A 10,926-nucleotide genomic window follows, 5' to 3' on the forward strand; every position below is an offset into this window, starting at 1 on the left:
TATACGACCCATATTAGGGAATATGACCCCCATTTCTACGCTTATACGACAATCAATGAAGAAAACTATTATACCCCTTTCTTACATATAAAATTTAGGTCTCACATGATCTAATGGACTAAAACTAGTCAAAGAGTGTGTAGCATAGTGACTGGCAATGTACTAAGGAACCACTTCTATGAATAACTAGATGTACCATCAATGTGTCTTAGTTTCACTATCAAACTATGTGTCCGATCAGCCTGCACTCTGACTACTCTCCAATTTTGACCCATCCAAAGCTGGTGTAAATCAACCCTTGACCTGCTCGAAATTATCCCTTATCTATGACCGACTTGATGAAAAATTTGATGTGTGACCTGATAAAAAATTTCCCTAAATTCATGCGATTTTTAGTGCACATCAATGACCAATCATTACAAGTAATCAACTCGGGTAGTTCCCCCCCCCCTCTCTCATAAATATGATACCCCCCTCCCTTATTTTTCAGCTTGGGAGATAAATTATTGGGGGCTTGCCCCTAGCTTATATGCTTATGTAACTTGTAAAAAAAAACCTACCTAGCACTTACGTAGTGCGATAACTTTTCCATGGTAAATCCCCCGAGGCGAGCCCAAAGCCAAAATTGGCGATTCTGCAATCGTAGACTGAGAAGGTGAAAATGGATAGGCATGAAACTTTGTAGGGATAGGGAAATCATGCTAATTCCCTTCTATGCAAAGTTTCATGGGCATCACAATCTGTCTCAACCATCCAGGATGGCACAATCATCAAATTTTGGTCGTTGGATCCTTGGCAAGCCCAAACCCCAAAAAAATGGCAATTGTGTCACCTTGGACCAATGCGACCAAAACGGATGGCCATGAAACTTTGTGCGGATAAGAAAGCCACACTATTACCCACCCTTGGAAAGCTCCATAAACATCTCAATCTGTCTCAATGGTACATGGCGGCACAATTTCCAACTTTTGGCCGTTGCGTCCTTGGCGACCCCAAAGTCAAAAAATTGGTGATTGTGCCACCTTGGACCGATGAGACAAGAACAGATGGCCATGAAACTTTGCACGGACAAGGGAAGGACACTAACCCCCTCTCCTACAGAGTTTCATGCCCATTTCAATCTATCTCAATCGTCCAAGTTGGTAGAATCACCAAATCTTTGTCGTTGGCCCTTGGCGAGCCAAAAAAATTGATGATTGTGCCACCCTGGACCGGTGAGATGAATATGAATGTCCATGAAACTTTGTAGAGCCATTTGAATCATGCTAATCCATGACCATACAAAGTTTCATGGGCATCGCAATCCTTCTTCACGGTCAAGGATAGCACAATCCCCAAATTTTGGTTGTTGGACCCTTGGCAAGCCCAACACACTAATCTCCACCACTACAAAGTTCATGGGTATTGAAATCCGTTGCCACCATGAAACTTTGTTGGGGTAGTGGAAGCACACTAATCCTCTTACCCTATAAAATCTTATGGGTGTCGTAATCCGTCTCAATAGTCCAGGGCAGCACAATCACCAAATTTTGTCCCTTGGACCCTTGGCGATCCCAAAATCCAAAAATTTTCCAATTGTGCTACCTTGGACCGATGTGACCAATATTGTGGGGATGGAGGAGCCACACCAATCATTGTCCATATAAAGTTTAATCGGCATACCAAAATCGATGTCCATGAAACTTTGTGGGGATGGAGGAAGCAAAATAATCATTGTCCCTATAAAGTTTAATCGGCATCGCAATCCTTCTTGATGGTCTAGGGCGGCACAATCCCCAAGTTTTGGTTGTTGGATCCTTGGCGAGCCCAAAGCCAAAAAATTTGGCGATTGTACCACCTTGAATCAATGAGACTAGAATGGATGGCCATGAAACTTTGAAGGGATAGGGAAAGCACAATCATCCCCTCCTTTGCAAAGTTTCATGTCCATTGAAATCCATCTGGATGGTCGAGGGCGGCACAATCGCCAAATTTTGGCCGTCCCAAAGCCAAAAAATTGGCAATTGTGCACCCTAGAGCGACAAGGCAAGAACGGATATCCATGAAACTTTGCAAGGGATAGGTAAGCACACTAATCTCCACCACTAAAAATTTTCATGGGTATCACAATCCATCTAGACGGTCTAGGGTGGCACAATCGCCAACTTTTGTCCGCTAGGGCCTTGGCAAGTCCAAAGCCAAAAAAATTGGTAATTGTGTCAACCTAGACCAATGAGACGGGAATGGATGGCCATGAAAATTTTCTAGGGTGAGTAAAGCACAATAATCCCCCTCCCCTATAGAGTTTCATGGGCATCACTATCCGTCTCAATGGTCCAAGGCTGTATAATTGCCAAGTTTTGGTCATTGGACCCTTAGCGAGCCAAAGCCCAAAAAAATGGCAATTGTGCCACCCTGGGCTGACGCAACCAAAATGGATGGCCATGGAACTTTGTGGGTATCCCCTATAAACTTTCATGGGCATCCAAATCTATCTCCACGGTCCATGGTGGCACAATCACCAACTTTTGGCCGTTGGGTCCTTGGCGAGCCCAAACCCAAAAAATTGGCAGTTGTGCCACCCTGGGTTGATAAGACAAGAATGGATGGCCATGAAAATTTTCAAGGATAGGGGAAGCACACTATACCCATCCCCTACAAAGTTTCATGTCCATTATAATCCATCTCGATGGTCGAGGAAGTTGAATCGCCAAATTTTGATCGTTGGAGTCCAAAGACAAAAAATTAGGGATCGTGCCACCTTGGATCGACGAGACAAAAACAAGTGGCCATGAAATTTTTAGAGGTGGGTGAAGTATGCTAATCCCTACCCCTGCAAAGTTTCATGGGCATCGCAATCTGTCTCAATGGACTAGAGCAACACAATCGCTAACTTTTGTTCATTGTGGGCATTCGAGCCCAAAGCCAAAAAATTGACCATTGTGCCACCCTGGACCAATGAGACAGGAACATATTTCCATAAAACTTTGTAGGGATGGGTAAAGCACACTCTTCCCCACCCCTTCAAAGTTTCATGGGTATCTCTATGAGTCTCAATGGCCCAGGGCGGCACAATCACCAACTTTTGCCCATTGGGTCCTTTGCGAGCCCAAAGCCAAAAAAAAATGGGTGATTGTGCCACCCTAGACCAACAAGACACAAGCGGATGGCCATGAAAATTTGCACGGAAAAGGGACGTTTAATTATCTCCATCCTTGTAAAGTTTAATGGGCATCACAATTGTGAGACTGTGAGGGGACTGGAGCATGTCACTTTCCACCCAACCAGGCCTTATATAGGCCTTGCTTAGCTAATTATAGGGACCCCTTGTACCGCATGTCCATCATGGCCCTTGGCCTGCCTGGTCTTACCCTGGGTCTAGCATTATTCCCCCCTTGGAGAATCGTTTTCATCCTCAAAAAAAAAAAAAAGTTGTATCTTCCTTAGAACACCAATTTTTTCACATTGGCATCCTTCATGGATCCAACTATTCATTTTACCAGAACATGCTTTAGTAGGAGGTTCAATGAAATCAAGAATAAATTCATGATTTTCTACATTGTTGTCCCTTTGCAACCATCTTGTATACCTAGCTGATCTAGAAAATGGAGTTGACCAGCACCTAGAGACTTTTTGCGACACAAATTGAAATAGTGGCTTCTAGTGTGAGTCCCATATATTGAGATGTCGAGCTCAACATGCATGACTCTTGGATGAATATCACCGATAGTCATCATCATTGGATGCCTTGGTGGATATGCATATCTTTGCCAATGATACTATAACTAGCCTATACCGAGATGGTCTACCTACCGGAATGATGGTACACTTATCTACTCACCTCACTCACCTTTTTATGTTGTATTTTTCCTTATGTTTTGTAGACCTCTTATCTTGAGTTTGTGAAGAAGAAGAAGTACAGTCTTTTGCCTCCATCTATGTGTGTGTGTGTGTGTGTGTGTGCGTGCATGCGTGCGTGCATGCACACATGCATGCTTGCAAGAGCTCAATCTCTCTTCTTCTCTATCTCTTGACATGGTATGAGAGCTTGGAGCAGCAAGCAAGAGCAGTCTAGGAAGCGGCTTCAATATTCCCTAGAGCCATTGTCAACAATCTCTGATTCAAGTGATTCCACTTGGAGAGTGTGCATCTCAAGTTTTCAGGCACGTTTTGACCCCTGTTTTGGAGGTAGAGTACATTCGCATGCAAAAACGCTAAGGTTCAAGATTCTGTAGATCAACATATAGGTGATGCAGATAGCTTTGTTTTGGCTGCACTGTGCACAGACACTATTTAGTATAGTGAAACAGGTGTATGTATGCAATTTGTGGTTACAAGTGGTAACCAATTATTTTTAATAGTATGCTTGAAGACTGTGTGAAGGGTTGGAAACATGTCATCCAGCAATGATGGGCTTAACCAGGTTGTTAGTGAGAAGTTAAACAAGAAAAACTTCCATGCTTGGAAGTTCAGAATGACCAATTTCCTTATGGGAAAAGGTTATTGGGACTACATTGATGGAGAGCATGAGGTAGCACTGCTACCGCCAGAGGAAGGCGTGACTGTTGTGAAATTTAATACATTTAAAGATCGGAACCAGGGAGCTCGAAAGGTCATGTACTGGCTTTTTGTCAGTGTACAAGACACTATGATTGCACATATACAGGATGCACAATCTCTTAAGGAGGCTTGGGACACTTTGTTGTCATTGGATGTGACCAACACAAAGGCAAGGAAGTTACAATTGAAGACTAAGCTGAATAATATGCAAAAGAAAACCCTATCCATCAATGACTATTTATTGAAGATAAAGAACATACGTAAGTAGGATCCACTTCTATTGTTGTGCCGTCCAGAATTACAGGGAATACCTCTTTGTTCCCGTCGTCTCTACGTAATTTTTGAATAGGGAAGGGGCGGGAGATCGTAAAAGAGACCACTCCGAATATTATCGTGGGCTCTTGTCAACACCCACTTGCATTGATTGGTGTTATAGTCGATGATGATGATAAAGTAGAAGGCTGTCTACGAGGTTTGGGTCTTGAGTACAAACAGCTCAAAATTGGCATCCATCTTTGAGAGAATATTCCCTTATTTATTGATTTGGTGTCTTTATTGATTGTGGAAGAGAAGGAACTTAAGGTAGACTCCTCTACGCACAATGGAAATAATTTTTAATAGTTACTTTTCAACAACAGAGGAAGAGGAAGAGGACATGGTACAGGTCGTGGACAATCCGAGGAAGAGACAACCACCAAGCACAACAACAGATGAACAATCATGGTCAAAGCACAGGTAGTGGTCGAGGAAATTTTTGAGGTAGGGGGAGTCCAAGAGGACATGGAAATGCACAGCACAATAATGCAAGTCAACACAAAAATGTAGTATGTTGGGGTTGTGGAAGACATGGCCACTTTGAACATGATTGTCCATACAGGAGGCAGCAAAACAATTATGCAACCACTAGCAAGAGTGCAGATGAACCCGAGAGGCTATTTTTGATGCAGCACATGCTCAATAATATGTCTACAAATGTGTCAAAATCAGGTAATAATGTCTGGTATGTGGATTTTGGTGCATTGAATCATATGACCAGCCATGGTGGATGGTTTAAGAAAATGCGAAACTTTACAAAGTCTTGGTTATGTAGAAACTGGGGATGATACTGCACATCTTATTATGTATACAGGAAATGTGTCATTTTCTATGATAGATGATAAAGTGAAGTATCTGGTTGATGTACTACATGTACCCAACATTACAAAGAACCTGGTTTTTGTTGAGCAAATGGTTGATTAGGGTTTACAGGTCAGGTTTAACTCCGATGGTCTCTTTGTTGAAGAGCATAAGAAGGATGGAAGATTGGTTGCACAAGGAAGGAAAGTGGGCGAAATGTTTACTTGGATGTAAATGTGCCCAAAGTGAATGTTGCCGTGTTTGCACAAGGAGCAAGTGTGCTTCGCGATATAGAGATTTTGCACAAATGTAATAGTCCATGTAAATTTGCAGAGGCTGAAAATGATGCAGACTAAAGAGATGGTTACAGGTTTACCGATGTATTGAGTTGCTGAAATGAAGAAGGTATGTAAAGCTTTTCAATTTGAAAAGCAGGCAAAGGCATCCTTTCCTCATGATAAGCAAGTAAGCAAGAATGCATTGGATGTAATGCATATAGATGTATGGGGTCTGTCAAAGACTGCATCTATGGGTGAATGTAGATACTATGTGAGTTTCATTGGCGACCATACAAGGAAGCCTTATGGGTCTCCTTCATGAAGTAGAAAAGTGAGGTGTTTATGCATTTTCAAAATTTCAAAGTTATGGTTGAAAAATAGACTGGGAAACATATAAAGTGCTTGAGGTCAGATGGAGGGGGGGAATACTTCTCCAATGAATTCAATGGTATTTTGAAAAAGTATGGAATCTAGAGGCAGTTTTCATGCAAGTATACTCCGCATCAAAATGGTGTTGATGAGTGGAAGAATAGGCACATTGCAGAAGTGGCTAGAGCATTGATGAATGAGAAGAAATGCCTCATTGTTATTGGGTTGAGGCTATTGCTACAAGTGTCTACATTATAAAAATGACCCCTACTGCTGTAGTACATGATATGAAACCTGAAGAAAATTTCAGTGGTGAAAAACCATATGTATCAGATCTTGAAGTGTTTGGATGTATTTCTTATGTACATGTGCCAAATGAGCTAAGAAGTAAGCTTGACCCAAAAGCAGAATAATGCGTGTTTGTTGGCTATTCCCTTGAGCAGAAAGGGTACAAGTGTCACAATCCTATCACGGGTAAAGTGAGGGTGAGAAAGGATGTTGTTTTTTTATGAAATGGCAAGTTGGTATGCTGATATAAAAGATGATTTGGGGGCTGATGTAAAAGCAAATGTGACTGGGAAAAAAAATAGGTGCGTAGTCACAAATTTTGAGTGGGTTGCAAGGGTCCTCTAGCACAAGCCATGGTGAGAATCCATGGAGTGGCAGGTTATGTGAAAGAGTGAGTCCTGCAAACTCCTCAAATGTATCAAATAAAGGAAAGAAAAAAGTTGATGATGCCCCTAAGTTGCCAAATTTGAGTGATGGTTATGATGATGGTGATAGTAGTGTTTTGAGAAAAATTTGGACGAGGAGTTTGGCATACCCTTTGTGAAGACTCCGGGTGCAATAAGAATGCAAACAGGGAATAGGGCACCTGGAAGTGATCCTGGACCATGCAAGTCAGAAAGAGAAAGAAATCTTGTGCAGAGATTGACTTATGACAATTATGTGGCTCGTCATTGTGCATTTATAAAGAAGATTATAGAGGAAGTAGAACCCATATGTTTTGAGTATGCTATCAAGGATGAAAAATGGCATCGAGCTATGGATGAAGAGATGGTTGTACTTGATGAAAATGAAACATGGGAATTGATGCCATTACCAAAGGGCCTTTTGGTCTACATCAGAGGTCTATACAAGCCTTGCTCGTGGGCAGCTTCATACGGAATCATTACTCCATAATCATAACATGATCGATTTACCTTGGTCATACGGAGTCGTACTCCTAATTTATGACTCGTGCATTGTCAAGACACCCATATGTTACCTTGTGTCTAGACTCAAAGTTGAGATAGAGTCACCCCGCCGATGCTTGACGTGTGTTATGAAATATCCATTGTTGATTATCCTTGAATCATGTTGATTTGCCTTGCGAATAATGGGTTGATCGTGACTACATCAAGTTTGGAAAACTTGCTTAGGATCGATGCTCGAGTAAATCCAAAACTTTGAACTAAAGAGAAAGATGCCTATCGACGTATTGAATTGTCTGTACTAATCGACCTTGACAAATAATTATATCTTATAAGCTATATGCCTTGCCAGAATCTAGTTTACCATAAGTAGAATTAATGATCAACCTTGCCAATTTCCCTTGCTCAATCGTCTCAGCCATGCCCGACTCGCTATTACTGCTAGGCATCCTTACTTTTGCATGTCATAGTGAGAGTAAGCTGTAACATTTAATGGCCTAATAACTTATGTGTAACGGAAATTAGCATGAACATAGTGGGCATTTCATTAGAATAGATTCCTAATGAGAATTAAAAGAGTGCTTGGGTGGAGAGAGCAACAAAAAGCATAACACCTAGTTAGATAGCATCAACAATACTTTCAAAAGAGAGAGAAATTAAGCTATTGACAACAGTTGAGGACCGGATTTTCATAGAGCCGGTCCCCCCTCCAAAAGGCTTTGTATTATGGTTTCTCCCATCAAGAGAGACATTGTACAATACAATTCTTTGTGTTCCTTCAAGACTAGCTAGTGCAATGAAGATGAAAGCTTCATGCACTAAGCAAAACACTTAGCAAACACAACATTAATTATCCCCGGTCTTAGACCCAAGACCTCACACACCTTCGAAGATAGTGAGAGCTAGCAGGGTATGAGAGTAGATTCAGAGGAAGAAGGAGTAGCTTACGAGAAATATGTACATCTCCTCACATATTCACTCATATTAGCATAGCTTAGCTTAGTAATTAGCTTGGTAGAGGAGATGAGCATGCATTGAAGCTTGGATCTTAGTTGGATTTGCATCCACATGCCAAGAGTATGTTGATGTAGGCTTCTATCTCACAAGCTTGGAGTAGGTGATGAGCTCTCCATTAAAGCTTGGGAGGAGATAGAGTATTCTTTCTTCACACATGAGCCTGTGTGAGTGTGTGTGTGATAATGCCTTGCAAAAATCAGCCCCCTCTCTCTCTTGGGCGAGCCCTTCCTGCTAAATTGGTCTGGCTTTTGCCTCATTGGACCTCCCCAAGTCAAGCCAATGGGTGTTAAGCAGCATAAGTGATAGCCTTCTGACATGTGTCCCCCTTTACCCTTTTGTGAGAACTTTAGGTAATTAAATAATTAAACTAAACTCTCATTGGACCCCTTTGCCTCCTGGCCAATAGGAATCAGGCAAGCCATTGGGCTTCTGAATGCTCATTGGATCCCTTGGGAGACTGCCCAATAGTCTTCTAGGAGACTTAATTCTCATTGGTTTCTTTTATTAAATGTTTTTAAATTAATTAAACTAGATTTACTCTAGCTTAATTCTCATTGGTCCACTTCAAGGGTCTTCCAATAGGAATTGGGCACACCTTGTGGGAATCTGGCCTAGGGAGCTGACATGTGTCCCTAATTCCCTTTGTGTAAAGGGAGCCTGTGTGTGTGTGTGTGGCTTTCTCTCTCATCCCCTACTAAATGGGCTCGCCCCCTCCTTTGTAGGCTTTGAAGAAGACTTTTGTACACACACTAAGCATCCAATTTTCCCTAGGGTTGACCTTTGGACACAACCTTTGAATTTTGGAACCTTAGCATTTTGGAAATCTTAATGGGCTGAACCTTAGGGTCTTTTTAGCCCATTGTTGCACATGGCTCTTTTGCAGATGGCCCCCCCTTTTGATCCCTATTTTCCCTCCTTTGGATCCCTACTGTGGCCGGTCTGCTAGCTTAACCAATATTCTAGCTTTTTCTCCCCTGGTACCTCCCCACATTAAATGATCAGTTTAATATGAAAAAATCATTTAGGAGAATTAGATATTGATTATTATGACATTACCTCTCTCTTGAAATCATAGTCGTCCTCGACTATGGTGTAGAGAAGATAAAGCATATTCATGAGTCCTTTTCTTAGCGGGTAGAGGATCCCTATGTTACGCTATGACATCATTCCACAATGGATGACTAGTCCATTTGGCGCTTGAGAGCCTGAGGCTGCTGCAAGCATGTCTGCACATTAGTCCTATCAGTCTTCCATAGTAGAGTGACAAGCTCTACTTGGTGTTTGGGAGACGTCGTCTCTGCAAAATTGATCTAAGCATGCATACTACTTCATTTTTGTGCACAAATAAAGAAAAAGAGAGTCTTATAAGACTAAAATTTTGTTCATTTTTAACATTTTGTACATTTGCTTACTCTTGGGAAGCATTGTAACCATTGACAAGGTTTAGGTTATCCTTTAATTGTATGCCTTGCATCCATCTAGCATCTTCAAAAGGATAATTCTTAAACTTAATAAGATATCGTCGGATAGTCTTACCGCCTCTTAGTACCTTGTCTTCATGTCGGAGAATGGACTCGGGCTGCAGCACCTCTTCTTGGTCCTCGATCTCCGGTGGGTCTTCAATAGTTGGTTCTTGAGGTGGCTCTCCTTTGTAAGGCTTTAATAGGCTCACATGAAAAGCATTGTGTATGAGCCAATGATTGGGCAACTTAGGTTGATAGGCCATGTCATTGATTGGCCTAAGAATCTGGAAGGGACCATAGTACCTTTTTGCTAGTTTAGCATAGTACTTTTGGTGGCCCGTAGGATTCTTGCCCGTCGTGTGCCTTAATCGAGCCTTGGGAAACTTTAACAAGACCCAATCGTTTTCTTTAAAGTCTTGGGCTCTTCTGTGCTTGTCAGCAGCAGCCTTTTGCCTTTACTGTGAGATAGAGATAGCATCTTTAATCTTTTGAAAAGATTCTTGTAGGTCTCGGCTATACTCATCTGCAGCGAAGATCTTCCCATGTACCTTAAGTAGCAAGGGACATTTTGATCTTCCCTCAATTACCTCGAAAGGTGCTTTTCCCATGGAAGTATGTACAGTGTTATTGTAAGCATACTCCACTAAGGGCAAGTACTTCTCCCATTGGGATCTTTGATCTACTTTCGTTACATAGGCTTTTAGTAGATCGAGAATTGTTAGGTTAGTTGTTTCACTTTGGCCATCCGTTTGTGGATGATAGGCCGAAGAGAAATTTAGCCTTGTCCCTAAATTCTCAAAAAGACCCTTCCTGAAATTAATGGTCATTCTAGGATCTCTATCCGACACTATGGACATTGGCAAGCCATGGTATTTGAAAATTTGTGAAATGAAGAGGGTTGCCATTTGATGGGCTTTGATAGTCTTTTTGACAGGTATAAAATGAGCTTGT

General features: G+C 41.7%; 1 pseudogene; it reads left to right on the top strand.

Annotated features, from left to right (window-relative positions):
- The first annotated feature begins 4,372 nt into the window (after positions 1-4,372).
- Positions 4,373-5,157, top strand: LOC147444818 (uncharacterized; annotated as a pseudogene).
- The last annotated feature ends 5,769 nt before the right edge of the window (positions 5,158-10,926 follow it).

The sequence above is a fragment of the Adiantum capillus-veneris genome, chromosome 13, assembly GCF_014529385.1.
Source record: "Adiantum capillus-veneris isolate H3 chromosome 13, ASM1452938v2, whole genome shotgun sequence".
In the NCBI taxonomy this organism is placed as follows: domain Eukaryota; kingdom Viridiplantae; phylum Streptophyta; class Polypodiopsida; order Polypodiales; family Pteridaceae; genus Adiantum; species Adiantum capillus-veneris.